The following is a 22,419-nucleotide window of genomic DNA, read 5'->3' as shown; positions in this document are numbered from 1 at the left end:
AGGTAAAACAATGGAGAACTTGAGAAATCGGATAGATTTCCATCTCGTACAAACACCTGAGCGGGCTATTAAGAAAGCGTCTTCTCCGGCATTTGAAAAATTCACGATTTTCCACAACGAACTCGTGGGTATTCATATGAAGAAGAAGTCACTTACTTTGAATAGACCAATTTACACTGGTTTCACCGTTTTGGATCTTTCGAAACTAACCATGTACGAGTTTCATTACGAGTACACGCGCAAGACCTACGGTGAAAAGGTCCGATTACTTTTCACGGACACGGACAGCCTGGCGTACAATATACAAACGGAGGACGTCTACACGGACTTCGGAAATTCTTCCCATCTCTTCGATTTCTCGGGGTATCCCACGAATCATCCTCTTTTCAATGACGTAAACAAAAAAGTCATTGGAAAGATGAAATGGATGGGATCCCTATACGGGAGTTCGTTGGGCTCCGCCCCAAAATGTACTCCATCCTTTCGGAAAGGGGGGAGAAAAAAACCGCGAAAGGTGTTTGTAAGCGAGTAGTGGAAAAGGATATCCGACACTCGAGTTACCGCGACTGCCTCGTGGCTACTCGAATTACGAGCAATTCTATGAAGCGGATCGTCAATCAGAGGCATCAGCTATTTACCGTCTCCCAAAACAAAATGTCTCTTAATCCATGCGATAATAAAAGGTATATTTTGGGGGACGGCATTCGAACCCTATCGCGTGGTCATTACTGGATCGATATTTTAAATCGTCAATAGTTCAGTCTTCTATTGTATTTCTATTAAAAATATATTTTGAACTTAAAGCGTAATGTAAATAAAATGAAACTATCTTATTTAAATGATATTTTTAATTTAACGTAAAAATGTAACTAACTTTTTAAATTTTTATTTTGATGTAATGTAGACTGCGGAGATCACCAAACAAACCCACTGGTGTTATTTTGAATTAACGACGGTTAATAGTTTTGGATTTTTCGAAAATGATATAGTTAATGTGGATACGATACTTTCAGCTACAACTTCCGTGCAACCATCCATTATGAGATATGGGATTGAACTAAATAACAGTAACTGGTGGTTAAATGTTTTATTGGTAAATACATTCAAATCGTCACCCACTGATTTTGTCTAGGTGGTGACGTGTTAAAAGATAACGATTTTAAAGAACTTATTCTAGTAGGATTCTTGATATATTTTTTTGGTACATTATTGTTTTGCAATACTTCGTAGAAGTTCTTGAATCCCGTAGGGTCGGAATTTGACTTGGTTTTTCTAACCACGTCGTAAATTAAATCGATTACGTTTGATCCAGAAACGACTCGTCCTCCAAATGTCATTTCACCGAGTTCGTTCCACGAAATAAAACGTAATGTCCAATTGTACAACGATATCGCGTCGGTAAGCATACTTGACGGAATAGACGTCGCAATTTCTTCGTACCACGTTTTGTTTTTAACAGTCTGTTGTTTTTCAACTGGTTGGCGATTAGATATTATGTGTCGCTGCAAAGTTTGATTATATAACGTTAATTTTTCGGATTCGGTCATATTGGGATCGTCGAGGATCGTTTTCATTTCTTTATCCAAGGATGGTATTTCACTGGGAACATCTTCGGGAGTAGCATTCTTCATTCGACGTAAAGCGTCTTCAGACACTAAAATCATTTTTCGGGCCATTTATTTATTAATGGCGCGGCTTATCGCAGCGCCGGCGACTGAGCTAACGATTGAAAGAAGTGGAGCTAACAAAAACGGGAGAAATCCACCCTTCTGAACTAGAATCTGTTTTCTTTTAGCGAGAGGAATTTTTGCGCAAAGATGATGTAAGGCTTTACGATGTTTCTTCAATCGACTCTTTTGTCCATCTGTTAACTGAATGTTCCCGCGTAGTACATTTATACAACATTCGACCAGCGCTAAGATGGCGTCGCGATTCGCTAGTTTAATGATAGCTTTCCTCTGTTTCACATTACACGTGCTCAAATATTTTAAAAAATCCAAGTTTTTACACACACGTTTTGACGTTGCTATAGTCATTTTGATTTTATTTCGGGATGAAAATCGCGGCTTCTTCTCCCGGTATGATCCCCGTTCGCAGCCGATATTCATCCGCGGTATTTGGTTTCAAGTCGATGAATAAATAACCGTATGGTTTCACCACGGCTTGACGAAACGCGTCAACCACGAATTTGGTATTAGCCGGTGAAATTTGTTTAGCGATATTTAGCACGCTGGAAACGTCTCTAGCCGAACGGAAAATGACGAGGTACTGTGAATTCAAATTGAGAGTTCTAACTTCTTTCCCGTGATAAAACAAATTTTGCATTAAAATCAGTACGGACGTGTTACGATGATGCGAACCTCGTATAAATAAATTTGTGACGTCTTTGTTATTCGCTATTTCACATAAGAGATCATCGAGAATTACAAAATTTCTAATCGTCGGATTTAAATTGTTTGGGTCTAATAAACCCTCGTGAAACTCTACGGTAGGATTATGCTCCAATACCGAATTAAATAATTTCTCTTGGTACTCAGTATAACACCAAACTATTCTTTGAGGTGGAGGAGCAATGCACGACTCATTATGTTTAATTAATTTAGCAAAGAAGTGGGACTTTCCACATTGCGTGGGCCCAGCGACGAGCCCGGTGAACGGATGTTTCATTACTGGTTCCATGTCTCTAAATGAGCTACAAAATAAAGAGCCCAGTTTTTAATACTCAAGTTTTTTATTGACAAATTCAAAAGTCTTCAGTTTTATACAACACTTTTTTAGCGTTGCACATTATGAAAGTCAATATAGTATCGCGAAAGTCCTCGCTTAAAAACGTGTCAAGTTTTAAAGTGATTTCGGAATAACTAATTCTATCCATCGCGTCAAACAAATGTATATCTAAACGAGAGTTCCAATCAATCATCAGACAATCGTGCTGCCTTTGTGAGGGATGATCAATTTTGCAACCTTCGCATTGCTTATTCACGTAGTCTGTAATCGCGGTCAGAACGACTCCTTTAATATCATTGAAGACGCGTTTTACTTCGTTGTGATACGTCATCACTTCGTCGTACTTATCCATCAACGTCTTCCAGGGGTATTGCGTGACAGTAAAGCCCTGTTTGGTTAAGATGTGCTTTCCGTAGTTGGTCCCAGTTCCAAGGATTATTTCTCTCACGTCCACTACCTTCCGCGATTGGAAAATGCATAGCTCGACTCGTCTCGTTTCTGATCCTTCAAAGAACCACGTAGAATTTGGGATCGAATCGTCTTCCAAGAACGTAGTAATTTGACCGCTTGCTCTCCGTAGTTGCTTGAACTGACTTTCCGTCAACTCAATTCCAACACTACCATCCAAAGTACCGACGTGAATATGACAGTCTGGGGTTACCGATACCCCCTTCGTAGTAGAAATAGGGAAAACCTTACCGACGTTCCTAAAAGGGGTATCGAAATCGTTAGAAATCACTTAAAGTAATTTAATGTGGAAAGGTTTATACTTACATCTTCTGTGTATTCGAATTCTAAGGTGTAAGAGACTCAGGGATCCTAATTCCGAATGATATTTTAAAGGAAAATTCTGGCTTTTATAGTAAACTTTGTTGCACTTTGTACCACGCCTTAAACAATTAGGATTATACCACCACGTTCGAAACAGCAGATTAAGCAGGCTTTGTAAATTAAGGGTATATCCACGCAATACGCGATTGAACAATTCACGGTCAATATTCAAATCCTCGTCTCCATGTATTTTCTATGAGATACGGTACTCACAGCTCTCTCGCAGTACAATTACGACCGGTGTACGCATCAAATACCGTCAATATAATTCCCCATGTTAATTCTATGCGGCATGGTGGTCGTGAGATACCGTTAAATAATACTTCATGTTAATTCTATGAGGATTTACGGTCGGCGAACGCGTCGATGTTGAGCCGGTCCTTTTTTCTAGACACCGTCAAATAGTGCCCCATGTTATTTCTAGACACCGTCAAAAAGTGTCCCATGTTATTTCTATGAGGCACGGTGCCGGTCACCGTCAAATGGTGCCCCATGTTATTTCTATGAGGCACGGTGCCGGTGTCCCGGTGCCTCATTAGGTGTCTCAAACGCGTCGATGTTGAACCGGTACTTTTTTTTCTAGACACCGTCAAATAGTGCCCCATGTTATTTCTGTGAGGTACGGTGCCCGGCGCCCAGATACCTCATTAGTGCCTCATAGAGCGTTCTCTCATTTATAACACTACTAATAATCCCCATTTATCCTTTTTTCGCTTTCCTAAAGATTTACAAAGGTAATTATTGCCAGTTTAGTTCTTAATTCATTTACCAATACAATTTATTCAACTGAAAACACTAAGCCTTTGCCACTTTAGATGCCAAAAATGGATAGAAAATTCTGGGAGGACGGATTTGTTAGAACGTTCTTCAAATTTATTCAAAACAAGTCTCGCTTTGTGTGCTATTAATTTCGAGGAGCATTGATTTGTGAATTTAAATAAGAGGTTAATTTTATATAAACTTTCCAAAAAAAAATTAAATAAGAAACTTTTAAAGGGACAGTTTGGTGAGAACTGCTATTACCATATTCCAAAAACTACCTAATTTCGATGATGAATTTCTAAGTGGATCTGGAAAATCTAATGAAAGTGGCGAAGATTTAATAGATGATAAAACAACTTTAGAAGAAATTCCAATTTGCAGCATTGACACCACACAAAAAACTCATGAATTATATGAAAGAAAAGTATTGAAAGCTAGACGGTTGCTTAAAATACAGTGTCCATGATCCAATATAGAAAAAACCATACGCTTACTCAGAAAGTGGATAAACTGGGAAAAAACCTTAAAGAATTTGATCCAGTTGAAACATATTTTTCATATTTACCCAAGAAGGGTAAAATGTTTTTAAAAATGCGGCTTAATAATAAGGCTGCAAGAGGTAGGCGATTTTCAAATTATGAAAACAAATGTGTCTTGCCTTACATTTCCAAGGACCAAAGGTTTAAAGACAGTTAAGAACTATGTTCCACTAGCCAGCTCCACGAACACTTAAATCTTGGTTGGAAAATGTCCCATGCTCAACTGGATTTCAAAAGGAAATTATTGAATTACTAAAATTAAGTATGACAGAGAAAGAAAAACGCGCTACACTTACTGTGGATGAAATGTCACTGAAAGATGGCCTTCAATATGACCTAAAGGCAGATACAATTGATGGCTTTGTGGACTATAACAAATCCAGAACATCAGAGTACGCGAATCATGCAGCAGTTTTCATGTTATCAGGACTTACACATTTTTGGAAGCAAGTAGAAGGAAAGTGAGGGCGAGACTCCGATCCTAGGATCGAGGATCGAGGATCCAGGATTTTAGGGCTGAAATGGGGGTAAAATCGTCGAAAAGTCAATGTATTTATGATATTTCTCGCGACGATTTGTTTTCCCGTATATCAACATATTGTGTCCAGGCCAACTTGTTCATTTATCTACGCTTATCTCGAAAGACACTTGAACGTATATCTTATCACGTTTTATCGTACGGAATAAGTTGAAATGATGTAAAAATTGATAACCTAGGCGGCGCGTGCGCAGATTACCCCGGGGGACGCGGTTAATTTGAATTTAAGAGTGTTTTGACGTCATGGAATATTCGTTGTTAAAGTAGAATGGAAATATTTTTAAACTTCATTTTAATATCATTGTAGTACGCTTGGCACTTGAACCAATCTCACGAGTATTTCTTAAAACGAATATCTCGATCGCGTTTTATCGTACGAAATAAGTGGAAATTATGTAAGTTGTATGATTAATAACCTAGGCAGGAAGATAGCGCACGCGTGCGCGGATTACCTGGGAGGCGCGGATTGCCCGAGGAGCGCGGTTAATTTGAATTTAAAACATGGATTCCCTCTCCGAAATAATTCATGTACCCAAAATTGGACCGCAAGTTTTTTTTCTTTTTAGGGGAATCTCTATGGGAGTTTAACATTACAATAAAGCTAATAGGTCCGAACGAAAAATCAAAAAAATTACTTACTTCAACCTTTCTCCCAGTTATTAGTTTCGTTTTAAACTTGGTTTACGTTTTAGTTTTACTTTGCTATTCTAGAAAATTCCAAAATTCCTTTAGAGTTTATCAGTAAAACCACTTACTTTAAGTATTTTTTTTTAATTAGTTCGGTCTAATAGTAGATTACGCACCTATAATCCATGATGTTTTCATTTAAATTCAAATTATAACGAATTTAAAGTTTGAAGAAAATATTAATTTAGTTTGTAAATGAAATCCTTTTATAGTACTCTGAAGGGCTCTTAATACGTTTTGAACTTCCAAAATAAATTAATGTACTAAGTTACGTTTAAAAGAACCTTTTGTAACAATTCCAATATATATATATATATATATATATATATATATATATATAAAACCGTGATAAATAGTAAAACCCACTTATTTTTCAATTAATACATTTCAGATACACAAATTAATTAAATAAAAGTATTTAAATAAGAATTGCTTCACTAAATTATGCATTTGTACTTTAAATAATACCTGATTTGGAAATTATATTAGAATAATTATATTGTTAAACTTCTTTCATTTTTAAAAAAATGTAGTAGAAAATGAAAGATATTTTAATTAAAACATTTCTTAATTTCTTTATTACCTAAAAATATTTACAATATTTACAAATTTTTATATTGTTTAACTTCTTTCATTTTTAAAAATGTAATTGCTTGACTTAAATAAAGCGTGAAAATTATTAGTTTCAAATGATATTTACAAATCTTATCAACTCTAAAGTCTGTTTGTTTTACTTAAAAAATAGGCTTGTTCACTTTCGATTATTTAAACATTTAACAATTTTTATTTAACTATTGGTTATTTAAATAAATACCACTTTTATTTAAATAAATGCTTGGTTGGGTAAAAAACACAATTAAATAAGTTAAAATGATATTCTTTTTACCAACGTTTTTTAAATAAATCGGAAAATTTGTGGATAAAAATTAATCGACTGCCGAACACTAGAAGCAATTCTAATTTAAATGCGTATATTTAAATAGGAAAAAATGAACGATTCGATCGGAGTCATATCATTAATTTAACGTATTGAACGTAGAGTAAGAGGCTTTTGTAATATTTACTACCTATATTTGCATTTCAGAAATCTATTTTAACATATTGAGCGCCAAGAAAAGAGGCTTTTGTAGTATTTACTACCTATATTTACATATTGGAATGTAATTTAATGTATTGAAGGTAGAGTATAGAGATTTTGTAGTATTTACTACCTACATTTGCATTTCAGAAATCTTTTTTAACATATTGAACGCCAAGAAAAGAGGCTTTTGTAGTATTTTTCCTCCTATATTTACATATTGGAATGTAATTTAACGTATTGAAGGTAAAGTATAGAGATTTTGTAGTATTTTACTACCTATATTGGCATTTCGGAAGTATATTTTAACGTGTTGAATGTAGAGTATAGAGAGTGTTGTAGTATTTTTCTTCCTACGTGACTACACCGGAAACGTCTCTGTGTTATTCGCTTTAGTAATCAAGCCGACTCTGAACATATGTTTTACTCTTTATTCTACGAGGTTTAAACATACACCATTTCAGTACATTCTTAACTTATTCCATACGCTATTTAAAACACATGCGATAAAGATAACGAGGAAACAAGTTAACTCTGAACATATATGTTATGCTCTATACGTGAAGGATGTTGTAAGCTTAAATTCATAATGGTTAATGTGTAGTATTTTTCTACCTTTTTACATTTTATAGTATTTCTTTATCTATATTTGTGTATCGGAAATGTATTTTAACGTATCGAACGTAGAGTAAATTTTTTTTTTATATTTTCTTTATATATTTGCGTATCAGAGTTGTGTGTTGTCGTATTAAAAGAAGAAAAAGGAACTTTTCATAGTGTTATTCTACCTATTTACACATCGGAAATGTATTTATATTTTACCGTATTTAAAATATAGGTAATTGTTTTTATTGGCTTGACTTAAATAAAGCGTGAAAGTTATTAGTTTCAAAATGATATTTACAAATCTTATCCACACAAATTTAATTTAATTTTAATTTTACTGTTTTATAGTATCTTTCTGACTATATTTGTGTATAAGAATTATATTTTACCGTATTTAAATAGTAATAAAAGCGAATTGAAAGTTTGAAGAAAATATGAATTAAGTTCGTAAATAAAATCCTTTTATAGTACTTTGAAGGACTCTTAATACGTTTTCAACTTGAATAAAATTAAAAACAATAATCTAAGATACCCTTTAAAGTTAAATTCCTTTAGAGTTTATCAGTAAAACCACTTTAAGTATTTTTTCAATCCTTATACCTATATTTATTATTATTATTATTATTATTATTATTATTATTTACATATTGGAATTGTTACAAAAGGGTCTTTTAAACGTAACTTAGTACACTAATTAAGTATTTATTTAATTAATTTGTGTATCTGAAATGTATTTATTGAAAAATAAGTGGGTTTTACTATTTATCACGGTTCTACTATATATATATATATATATATATATATATATATATATATATATATATATATATATATATATATATATATATATATATATATATTGGAATTGTTACAAAAGGTTCTTTTAAACGTAACTTAGTACATTAATTTATTTTGGAAGTTCAAAAATTAAGTTGGCTTATGGTAAAATTACAAACTAAATTAATATTTTCTTCAAACTTTCAATTCGTTATAATTTGAATTTAAATGAAAACATCATGGATTATAGGTGCGTAATCTACTAATTAAAAAAAATACTTTAAGTAAGTGGTTTTATTGATAAACTCTAAAGGAATTTTGGAATTTTCTAGAATAGCAAAGTAAAACTAAAACGTAAACCAAGTTTAAAACGAAACTAATAACTGGGAGAAAGGTTGAAGTAAGTAATTTTTTTGATTTTTCGTTCGGACCTATTAGCTTTATTGTAATGTTAAACTCCCATAGAGATTCCCCTAAAAAGAAAAAAAACTTGCGGTCCAATTTTGGGTACATGAATTATTTCGGAGAGGGAATCCATGTTTTAAATTCAAATTAACCGCGCTCCTCGGGCAATCCGCGCCTCCCAGGTAATCCGCGCACGCGCGCGCTATCTTCCTGCCTAGGTTATTAATCATACAACTTACATAATTTCCACTTATTTCGTACGATAAAACGCGATCGAGATATTCGTTTTAAGAAATACTCGTGAGATTGGTTCAAGTGCCAAGCGTACTACAATGATATTAAAATGAAGTTTAAAAATATTTCCATTCTACTTTAACAACGAATATTCCATGACGTCAAAACACTCTTAAATTCAAATTAACCGCGTCCCCCGGGGTAATCTGCGCACGCGCCGCCTAGGTTATCAATTTTTACATCATTTCAACTTATTCCGTACGATAAAACGTGATAAGATATACGTTCAAGTGTCTTTCGAGATAAGCGTAGATAAATGAACAAGTTGGCCTGGACACAATATGTTGATATACGGGAAAACAAATCGTCGCGAGAAATATCATAAATACATTGACTTTTCGACGATTTTACCCCCATTTCAGCCCTAAAATCCTGGATCCTCGATCCTCGATCCTAGGATCGGAGTCTCGCCCTCACTTTCCTTCTACTGAAGCAGCCTCTGTCATATTATTTTGTTAACAACTCTGTGAAAAAGGAAATGCTGCATGATATTTTGATTGAGACAGTGGAGATTTTAATGGACATCGGATTTATAGTGAAAGTTGTAATATGAGATCAAGGGTCAAACAACCAAGGTCTTTTTAAAAGACTTAACATCAATGAAGACACCCCATTTGCAATAATAATATTGGGAAAGAGAACAATCGTCAGTCAGAACCGATGAGAGATCAGAGACGGAAACGTTGAAAAGTAAGGGTCCGAGTATTGGTCCCTGAGGCACGCCAGAAAGAACCGGTCGGTGAGAACTGAATTCACCGCGCTAAACAACACGTTGGAAGCGGTTGCGTAAAAAATCTTGAATCTACTTCAAAAACACTCCACTGACACCAGCTCTTTCAAGTTTAAACAACAACCGTTTGTGGCAAACAGAGTCAAATGCTTTTAACCAGTCATACGAAACTACATGAATGTCGGGAGGGTTACGTTCATTTAGTAATGTCGACCATACTGTATGAGATATAGTACAGTCATTTTAGCGAAATTTTACGGTTTCTGCATGAAAAAAATGCGACAAACTCTAAAATAAATTGTTTGATGCGGTTATTCACATCATTAAGAGGGAAAAACCACTTCCAGGAGTAAAATTGTCATTTTGGAGAAATAGTTTTGGTAAAGACGGCAGAATTGCGACAAAGAATTCCAACATTTTCTAGTTTTTCGGTCCAGAAAATACGATAAAAATAGGTTACGATCATTTCAGCAGTAAAACCCAATTTGGGGGTCCACTTATCAAAAAACCCAAAACACACGCTTCTATTCAAATTTATTAGTACCAGAGTCGTTTCGTAGATATCACGACCATCTCATGTTATAGCTGTCAACCGAATCCAAAACAAAACCCATTCGAGTGACTCGACTGCGTAGTTGTTAAAAACGTGTTTTTCTCGAAACAACCTAAAATTAAAAAGTAACGACGTAGAGCAAAATTGACCTTCAAGGTCAATCAAAGCAGTTGTTGATGAGGTGACTACAAAGTGTGCCCTCTATGGAAATGAACCGCGAAAAAGGGCGTATATGGAATTCAACAAGCTTGTAAAGCACGGAAAAGAAGTCGAATTGACATAAAAAATGTAGAGTTACGTTACAGAATCTCAAATTTTCTTTTAAGGCCGATTACTGGAATGAAATTTCGACAGCTTCAACGTCTCGACGTACTTTACGTTCTTTGGAAAATCCTTTTTATTTCTGGTTTGGTGGTGAAAAATAGTTTCATATTATTTGAAAATAAAAGAAGCTTTACCTGCTAGAACCACAGATTTGGACAATCTCGTAGCGTGTGACCACAGAAACGGTAACTGGGCAGACATTCATGTAGTAAAGCGACGCGTTCAGTCGGTGAAAGATCTACACGCTGCTGGTGCGTGTTTTCATCAATTGTGCAGTGTTCACTTTCCGATAAAATTCCAACCTTCATATTCATATTCCAAAGGACGTCCGGAAGACCAAGATTGCCGAAGTGCTTTTGTTCGTGTCGCCAAGTACAATCGTGACGTCGCTGAAGGTCTTTTAGAAGCATTGCAGAAGATGAAAACCGAGGTCGAAGACGTGATTTCGTCGCTTGTGATCTCGCGTCTCGAGAAAAAAATTAATGAATTTAGTGTTTATGAGAATGGTAGAGATTTTAAGAAACTTAATCAAAGCAGAACGCACTGGAAATTTTAAAAGGCACCTCCAACCTGTAAGAGACATTTTGCGTTTTTTTGCAGCTAAGGGTCACAATCAGTACGCTTATTGGCCAAAAATATGTTACAACTAGAAACCACAGCACCTGATTCACATGTCAGGTTTCTCGAGGGTTATCACGTAGTGCGTCGTAGTAACCGTTATTGGGGTGGATAAGTCGACCGATAAGTCTTAATGCGAACTGCTGAAGGATCTGGTGGTTTAACTCGCGGTCGCGGTATGACTGAACAACAAATACTATTATGGCTTATGTCCAAGCCCTTATGAAGAGTGCTATGCTCTTCTTTTGTCTAGTGACCAACGTGTTTCGACGTCCGCGTCTAGAATAACAAGTCGGCCCAGGCCGTAATATTAGTTCCACATCAGTGTATTCGAATGGGCAAAGCCATACACCCTTAGTAGACACAGGTAGGCAAACTAATACAAAGCTTTTGAGGCTTTGTGATTTCTTATCGTTGGATATATAAATTGCCACCCTAAGTGAAAGGGTGGATGCCGCCCACCATCAGGAGACCCGGGTGGGCAAACTAATATAAAAACTGTTGAGCCCATGTGATTTCCTATAGTTAGATATACTATTTACCATCCTATGTTAAAGAGAGGCCACCGCCCACCCTCAGGATACACGGGTGGGCAAACCAATTCATAAGCTGTTGAGGACATTTATTGACTTAACTTGCAAGGTAATTTGACAAAAAGCTATATTTTAAATTTCGACCAATTTGTGGTAGAGCTATAAACGGGTAGTCTTTACGTGAATTTGTAAGTTAATATACCTAAGTTTTGCGAATGGTATACGGCAAAGATTATCGAAATAAAAATTTACCTTCATAGATATAAAACTACATATGCCCGAATGCCCCTAGTTTTTGGATGAGTATGGGAGTCCAATAATTAATAATGGCGGTACGTAAGTGTGTGAAGGGAAATAGAGTCTTCAATGCTTTAACTTTTTAAGCGTACGCGTGTTCTTAATAATATAATACCTTCTCCCGATAGTGACTTCAATTTATAATTGTTTCTCTATGGTTCTATTGCTTTTATTACCCAAAAGGAAGTTCGTCAGTGTGGATTGAACTCGTAGTTTGTCTTGAACCTTTTGTTTGGTGTAACGAGTGATGAAGTTTTTTAATGTCTCTTGTTGATTTATTTAAATAAGAAAATAAGTATCTCATTGGGGGGCTTTTAGAGTATTTATAAGTACATATGGGGAAGAGGGCATTTAAAATTTTCGAGCTCGTTTATTCGAGTTCTCACTTTCGAGCGAGGCATCTTAAGCGAGCGTGCCCACCTACCACTGCTCACCACCCGAACATTTAAAATTTCCAAGCTCGTTTATTCGAGTACTCACTTTCGAGCGAGGCATCTTAAGCGAGTGTGCCCACCTACCACTGCTCACCACCCGAACATTTAAATTTTTCGAGCTCGTTTATTCGAGTACTCACTTTCGAGCGAGGCATCTTAAGCGAGTGTGCCCACCACCCACCACCCACCACCCGACGCGAAGTTTGAGGTTCACTTGACCTTAAAATCCGAAAATATACGTAAAATAAGGCGTAAAAACAACTTAACTAGCCAACTCCCCCCGCGTCGCTAAAACTGACGAGAATACAGTAGAAGTTCCGAACAAATTTTGGTAAGCTTCCAGTGGCCGAGAGCGTAAAGGCGTCAATAATCGGAGTTTTTGACTGTGAGTTCGAATCCCGGTTTCGCCAAAACTGCAAATTATTTTCGCAGCGCCATCTGCCGTGTCGTTGCTTTCCACACCAAACAAACAAACCATGGACTAATTAATGTATACACAGGGACGGTCCGCATAGGAAATTTAGCGGCTAGCGATTGCTAAATGTGCCCTCGAGCGGCGATTGTGCGAAATAACGACAAACTGAGTCAAGGGGGATGGAAACGGGAGGAAAGGTTTAAGGGAACAAAAAAAAAGCAGTCGCCTTGCCGGCGATGTTGTAAGCTCCACGTGCGTTTGGTAAATGAATTCATTTATATTAACAATTAAATTGATTGATATTAATTTTTCGGCCCATACATTCGAGACGTTATTCTCAATTTCTCCAGACAAAAAGAAGATTAAAAAAGTGGATTTAAGTGATTCCGATAATGGTAAATAAAGGATTTTTTTTGGACAAGGCTTAGAAAAAGATGAACAGGAAAGGTATAAAGAAATCTTTCGTGTGTTCTTTATGACAATACTTCGAATCACTTTTACACGAAGGGTAAACACACAGCTTTTTCCTCATAATTAATTTGTAAAACTACTTAAATAAATTAAAGCTCCTAAATCATACACCTTATTCAAATGAACGAAAAAAAACGTTTGTTTTTCAAATCATAAGCAGACGCCAACATCGATAGACTCCAAGACTTGCAGATGACGTTTTGACTCGGCTAACTTTGCTTAAGGGGGGAGGAAAAGAGGGAACAGCATTAACAAGACTTAGTCGCCGATTTTATGAGAGAGTAGCGTTGTGCGGACCGTCCCTGTGTATACATTAATTAGTCCATGAACAAACACACACACAACACTTAACGACAATCCGTCCATAGCAATAGTCCCACTTCGATATATATATATCTCGATGTGGAACTAACAAGTTGGCAAGCCAAAATATACCTCTCCTCGGTAGAATTGTCCCTAGTGGTATTAATTTCTCGAGATAACCCTTAAAGATATATCTCCGCAATTTAGAGTTATTTGTTAAAAATATTAACCCATTTCTATCCCGCCCGGTATAAAATTTTTATTATAATTAAAATAATTGAGACGAAACGACCAATTTTAATTTATTCAGAATATCATAAGTTAAGTAGTTACAACAGTAAGTTAGACGTACTATAACAATGCACAATTGAATTAAACCCTTTTACAGAACAAGTTTATCAGTTAAATATAATACGAAGCAAATTTTAATGAAAGAAATATCTACAGAGGCTTTTTGGAATTACTCGCTTACGAAATACTTGCCGCATCTTTAACGCTCATTTTATTTCAACACTCGCCCTTGATGAAGATACCGTAGATATCTGGTAGTGGACGACTCGTTCACTTCCTGTTGACGTTGTGACGCATACCACATGAAAAAGACCAATGCCGTCCAATTTCCAATATCATATAATGACTCGCACACCCAAGAAATCATTGACTGCGTTAGAAATCGTAGATATCCAAATATCCACACCACATGTATTTACAAGAAGCAAAAACCTTACCATCAACAAAGCACAGAGAGCCACTTGACTAACCGCCACCTCTTAAAGCAATTAACGTTAAATTATCTCCTTTGAATTAACAGAACTATATATAGGTCGTTAAGAAAGTGGACCACCCACAGGGTCTACCCTTTAACCCTCTAATCTCGGCTGACTGCGCTAAAACAAGATTTAACCTTTAAAAAATACCAGATTAGGCCTTCATAAATTCATTAATAAAAAAAGACTTTATTACCTATTATGCTTACGATGCCTGTCTTAATTTCAGTGAATCTAAGCAGCTATCGGTGGTTCTGTGGTAGAGCGCTCGACTGCCAAGCCGAATGGTCTGGGTTCGAAACTTGGGTGGCGCATTTGTTTTTAATCAATAGAGAAACGCTAAATTAGAATTTCTTCGATGCAATAATTTCAATTTCAATTCTATTTCAATTAAACCAAAATTTCGTACTCTATTAAATACGCTTCCGATAAAGCTGAAGGTCTAATTTTCAATAAGGCGTAACAAGTGTCGGTGGTTCTGTGGTAGAACGTCCGCCTGTCAATCAGGAGGTCTCGGGTTCAAATCCCGCCCGATGCGATCGCAAATTGATACTAAGACGAATACCGTGTACAACTGGTGGAAACCCTGCCATTGGACGTTGAGAGGTAGCATTACACTCAGCACTCGGTCCGTCCCAAAGTCATTAAGAAGAAGTTGGAGAGAAAACGCCCATATAAACACAACAGACTCAACATGCACATCCATCAGAACACTCACAACCTACGCATAAACATTACAAAAACCGTAATACACCAAACCGTCACGACGGTGAGCGAAAAAACACCATCCAAACCCAACCGCAAATGCATCCGTTAACGCTCACCGTCGCACGGTGGTTTTGCCAACCCTTTGAGAAACTGCGTACGCAGTGATTACACTTTGCACCGAAAATGCGAACGCGTTCGCAGTCCTGACAGACAGACACACCCACAGACCCACCCACAGACCCACCCACAGACCCACCCACAGACAGACACGGTCGTTGTATAACCCCTCCTAGGGGACTTTGTCCCCTCGGAGAGGTAAAAACGGACTACGAAGACCGAAATAAAATAGTGGAACTCCTTAAGCCGGTAAATGTTTTTCAAGAAGACTCGGTTCTACGAAACATATAGTCCGTGAGCCAGGTGAAAATTCGACAATAAATTTTCTGACCAAACGAAAATATTATTTCTGTATACAGTAGTGTATCAGGAGTCAGGAACCGTTTGCCGGCGCCCTCTAGCGCCCAGCTGTTAAAAATGGCGCCCCATTAAAGATGGCGTCGGAAACATATCTTCAAACCGTCGTATCTCAGTCGCCTAATATTGCAGCGCAACGTGCAGTACCTTAAATTACAGATATTAATATATTCTTCAATTTATGTGCGTACTTATCTATCGTTAATAGAGTGGTTTGTCTGTTACATTAAAAAAAAACACATTTTTACTCCGTTATACATCTATGTTTGGCTTCTCCAGTACTAAACAGCGCCACCTAGATTTTTATTAACGAACGCAATGTATTCTGTATCTAATTAGCTTTATTTTAAGGTATTTCACTAGTCGCTAGTGTACTTATTAGTGGTGCTACGATAATAAAGGTCAAAGGGGGATGGCAGAATGTCGCTCTATTGAAAAGTGAAAAATAAAATTACATCCAGTAAAGCAATGTAAACCAAGTAGAGCTTTGCAAAGTTCATTTCCGATAGCGCAGACCACGGCTATGCTCTTCAGATACAAAGTAGATTTAATACGAAGACAGTAGCGCACGATTTCCTGAACTGTCGACATATCTGTTGCTGCGGCGTTGATTGTGGGCAAGTAGCCTACTGAATCAGCCGTCACTGACATTGATTTTCGAACTAAAATATTAAATCCAGTCCAAGAGCTTAGCTTTTGATCTGGCGAATTTGAATTTCTCGGGATAACCCAAATTAAATCTCGATTGTAAGCTTGATTAGATGCAACAATTGTGCGCTCAGAATGATCGTTCGGGACTATAGGAGGAGGGCCTTTTCTTTTAGAAACTACGTAAGCTTCAAGAGGGTTATCGTCGAATGGAATAGTACGCTTCTTGTCTTTCTTACTTACATTGGTTATTGGCAACGGAGGATTCACGTTAGAGATTGACGTTGAACAATTATTCCATTTACGCGGTGGGAAGTACCGGCTCCGCTCAGAACATCTTCCTGACGATCAATGTTATCAAATGATAATACTGTAGGAACATTTGGGTGTATTTTGTAGGAAAGCGATACTAATTATCTTTCGACATTATCTAGCTTTTCGATACATAATGATGTATCTATTTCTTCTAGCCTTGATTAGATACAAAAATGGCCAAGGCGATTGATTATTTTTAGCAACTCAACATTCCCGGTTAACGTTTTCACGACCCATGGAAGTACAATATGCTTTGGCGTGTTTACCTGGCCGGAACTAACAGCGTAAATAATGTCTTGAGCTATCGACCAGGTGACCCTGTAGATACGATCCGAATACGTTAACTTTTTACCGCCAATCAAATTATTAAGAAAATCGGTAAGGTTTGTAGGTATATTTAAGTACTCCGAAGACAGTTCTTTGGGATGAGGAGGCCATTTTTGTTCTTGGACAGTATTTTTAATGTTTTCTCGCAGTGCTAAAGCTGCTCCACGAGTTAAAGATAGCGATTCCTTCGCTTCCACTTTCACTTCGTTCTTGAACATTAAACGAACGTACGACTCTGAGAGCGAGTCCAGCGATAGACAGTCTTGTCGTACGTAAATTCTTCTGTTAACGCTAAAAAATATTATGGACTCTCCAAACTCAATTTCAATTTTTCGGCGCAGGTTATTCTTAGTCGAGTCAGATACTTCATGATCAGCTACTCCGTTTTTATCCATAGATAATATAACCCTTTTGTAAGGTCATGCAGATAACAAATTGCGCTTTTTACGAATATTTCATGGCGTAGATCGTGAAACAGTTCCGCGAAAGCTTTGTTTTCCATACTTTTGTATCGATCTGCCTCTTCTGAATCCAGTTGAACGTCTCGAATCGTCAACTTCCGCCGAAGTTGATGGGTCTTGATTTCGTTTTTCGAATTTACCTAAAGTTTTTTTTAGACGTAAACTTGTTTCTGCAATTGCGATGGTAGTATATCTCGCTAAATAGCGTTGTATCGTCATTAACTAAGCAAAGAAGCGGTTAAAAGTTCCTAATCTTAGCCACATCACAAAGAGACCGTCCGTCTTGAGGGCGGGTAAGCTCCTGTGAAGGCGATTCTATATTACCAAGTACGGGTGTTTCTCTACGTTGTCCACTTTCTTTTCTATATTTTTTCAACATTATTAAACTTAACTTTTATTAAATATAATATTTATATTTCACAACAAAAGGTTTAATAAAATAATGACCCTAACCTTGACACATACTATGAGAGACTATCTGCGAAAGTAATAGTTTTCAAAATAATATTAGATTTGGCAAAAAAAGCTGCGAAACGTTTGTGGTCGTTCCACGCCCTTTGAACTCCTTTTTGTCACACCTCTCCGACCCTATAATTGTTGTAATTTTACCACTACACTCCTCAAATGTCCGATTTCTACTTGTCCAAACCTCCCTTAAAACTGTTTAACTTTGACCCGTCCGTATAGTTTTTCCGCCGTCTCTCTGGAAGGTTTCAGATTGCTTCTCTTTCGGGTCGCTGCCGAAAGCGAAATTCTGCTATCCCCCTTTGACTTTTATTATCGTAGCACCACTAATAAGTACACTAGCGACTAGTAAAATACCTTAAAATAAAGATAATTATATAAAGAATACATTGTGGCCGTTAATAAAAATCTAGGTGGCGCTGTTCATTACTGGGGAAGCCAAACGTAGATGTATAACGGAGTAAAAATGTGGTTTTTTGAATGTAACAGACAAACCACTCTATTAACGATTATAAGTACGAATATAAATTGTAGAATATATTAATATCTGTAATTTAAGGTACTGCACGTTGAGCTGCAATATTAGGCGACTGAGATACGACCGTTTGAGGATATGTTTCCGACGCCATATTTAATGGGGCGCCATTTTTAACAGCTGGGCGCTAGAGGGCGCCGGCAAACGGTTCCTGACTCCTGATACACTACTGTACACATAAATTATGTTTTCCTTTGGTCAGAAGATTTATTGTCGAATGGTCGATTTTAGGCACCTGGCTCACGGACTAATAGAAAGCGGTGTGACTGACCAAGCGGAAGGAATAAGAAATCAAATTTTATTGGATGTGACTGGTCAGTCCGTCTCCTCATTTAGTTTTTAAAGAAACAAACAAGTTGTACCGTTGAACAAGAAAAATGCCGTAGAAGTAGAAAAGGATTCGATTTATATTGATCCGGAACTTTCATTTCAACGATTAATATTAAAACTGTATTTGATGGTCACGACGACGAAAAATCGACGAAGGAAAGGCGATATTGGACCAACAGTAAAGGGAATAAAAACAGCAAGAAAATGTTTATTGACTATTTAAAGTCAACATCGCAAAAGAGCGGTTGCCATCTCAAACAGGCGAAAGGCGACGCGGATGAACTAAGCTTCAAAGAACTGTAACGTCTGCGAATAATAAAACAACTATTCTTATTGGCAACGACACTGCCTAATTGATTATTTTCATTCATTATACTAAAAGCGAATTATTTGACATAAACCTTTGCCGAGAAAAATGACAAATGTGTTGTAACCTATGACATCAAAGCTTGAATGAAAATAGGCTTGGTGAACATGTTTGTGAAAATATTATTTTCGCTCATGCTTTACTAGAACGTCAAGGATTTTCTCAGTTTAGAAAAGTGAAGCTGCGAAACATTTGGTGTCTTATGAAGTTTTCCGAAAACAAGCCTCGGTCTTTTAAATACTTGATAAAATTAGCGAATAAGTAGATTAGTCCATAATAAAAAGGGATAATAAAGCTAAGCCCTAAACAAAATTTAAGAAATTTAAAAACTTACTAATGGCTTGTACCGATAGGTCTTCGAGCGAACAAAAAGACGTGAAACTCGGACCAAATAGATCTTCGAGTGAAAATTAAAATAAATTAAATTAAATAGCCAGAAATTTAAATACTTAACAGTCGAAGAGATAATGTCGTTACACCTGGGGAACAAGCCGTTACATTTTTGAACTGAGGGAAACCAAATGCAACGCTTAAAGCTGTTCGTCTACGCGTGTTTACAAGGAAAGTTTCGCTTGCTACAGCTCATGTCAAGCCGGAGACGTTAGCGTCGACTTCCAACGCTCGCAGCTTTCACAGTTAAAGAGTATTTCACCAAGTTCAACAATGGATGGGATCAGAGCTTGACCCTCTACAATGGGGATGGGAAATTCAACAAGGATGATTGTTGCCACTAAGATCATCACAACGTCCGGCCCCATTACACCTACTTAAATGTATAATTTGTGCAAGTGTCAAAACTTTGTGCGCAACGGTGCAATGTTCATCGAAGAAAGTTCGGACCTTGCAGACAACTTACAAGGAGACTACCCGAGGTGATAATCACCGATTTTGTTGAAACTAGGTGGGTATGTAGACCTTATGGTAACATGAAATTTCACCAAGGGAAAAGTTGCAATGGGCATTAGTTTTGCCATGGCAACCGAAAATGTTTTTGACAACACAGTCTGTATATTGTCCCATTTAAAATAACAATTGATAAATTTTTACATATTTTGATCAAATTGACCAAAATTCATCAAAATATCATAAAATTCATTTCATTTGTCAATTTTGATCAATTTTTTTTTTGGTTTTGAAATTTGAAATTTTTTTAAAATTTTTCACAGGGGGTAATCCCCTTAGAAGTGCTCAGACTCCCATGTTATTTTCAATGAAAAAATATACATACTGTGTTGTCAAAAACATTTTCGGTTTCCAGGGCAAAACTAATGCCCATTGCAATTTTTCCCTTGGTGAAATTTCATGTTACCATAAGGTCTACATACCCACCTAGTTTCAATAAAATCGGTGATTATCACCTCGGGTAGTCTCCTCGTTAGAAAAATAATTGTTATTTGTAATACTATAATATTTATTCTATTAATACGGAAATTAAAATATTTTTGTTTCTAATTGAAAACTTGGACACTCATTGAATTTTTATAAGATTTTAAAGTAAAAAGTTAACGGATGTAGGTAAATTATCCAATTATCTTCTATTTATTAGTTATAACCCTTATTTGTAGAACCAAAACATGACAATTTTACCTCTGAACCAAGAAAAGTACCGCGTAAAACCATATTTTTTTTAGTTTGTCGCCTTTTTTTTTATAAAGAAATCTTCGAAATACTTTCTGTTGCAATTTGTTCTAGGTTCAATATTAGTTTGACGGTACTATTATTATTTTAGTCTCGATATTATAGTCAATGTTATTAAAAATCATTAATATCTTCTGGAAATGAAACGGTTGTATTGGTCCATGGCAAATAAGGGTATTTCTCGATGATTGGTCTATTGAGCTCATTGTCTCAGTTAGGCTCATTAAACGGTTCCTATTTTAAATAATTAATATAATTATTACATTAAAAAAAGCAAGTTCGTACTAGGAGAGCTTAAGCAGAGCATTTTAGAATATTTAACGACAAAGTCGAGAGTTACGCCTTGATACTTTGGAGTTGGAATCTTTTATAACTTGAAGTATAAAATCTATCGCTTAAATACAAATACTGACTATTGCAATTTTCCAGCTCAAAAAATCGAGAGATAATTAAGGAAGGTTGTTCCTTTTGTAGTAACGTGCATTTTAGCAATCGTCAATACTGGTTTTAATCGAAATGTGCCCAGCCTTGTATTGTATAAGGGAAATCGGGAACAAAAGTTTGTCTTTAGACAACGCCATACATAAGCCGCGTTTTAGTATTGATTAAACAACTATTTATTTTCGTCATGTACCCGCTTTTAGCAAATATTTCTAACATGTTTTACAATTCTATTGTTACCGCACTTCTTCTTTAGCCGTTCAAGTGAAAACTCGCTTAGCTGATTTTACGGATTTTAATTTCGCGAAATACTCCCCGTTTGATATCATCACTAGAGCCAATCAGGAGACTCGATCCACAAATCGTTTCCGGGATCGCGCGATTTGACCGGAAAAATATGACACGTCATCCTTAGAAAAATACCTGTACAAAATTACTTGATAATAATAAATTATTTTATTGATTATTAATATCCTAACCTAATTTCGTTCAATTAAAAAGATGTATATTTCACGGCTAAGACTCAGCACTGAAAGCTTGTCAAGTTTCAAAACGTTGCCCTTCAGCGTCGTAGCTAGGGGCTGGCCCGGCGGGGGGCTGCCAGGGGCGCAAACTCCAGGGGGAGCACTTTGCAGACCCACAGCGTAACCTCCCGTTTTAACAACTGTAGTTTTTGTTCTTCGACTCCCCAGCCATTTCGAAATGAAGGTTAGGTTTGTCCAGATTATCTAGCAGACGACTATACTAGGTAACTGGGGGGTCCCGGATATTTTTGGTAGGAGATTTTTAAGCCAATGAAAATCGTAAGAGAAAACACGTATGCTCTGATGTCAAAATGATGAGGGGAAAAACGGTCCCCTAGATAGAGACGGAAATCGACCGGGATAAGCATTCCAAGTTCTATGTGTGAATTCCTGATACTACCTAATGCAGTTCGATATTCATGGTTGAAATGAATACGTTATGGTAGCTGCTGCTGTTGCCGACTTTTAGAAATGAGAATCAAGTAGTTCCTTTATTT

Source organism: Leiobunum rupestre, chromosome 5, assembly GCF_980474605.1.
Source record: "Leiobunum rupestre chromosome 5, qqLeiRupe1.1.hap1, whole genome shotgun sequence".
Classification (NCBI taxonomy): Eukaryota; Metazoa; Arthropoda; class Arachnida; order Opiliones; family Sclerosomatidae; genus Leiobunum; species Leiobunum rupestre.
The sequence above is the reverse complement of the archived record's forward strand: the minus strand, read 5'-3'. Positions refer to the sequence as shown.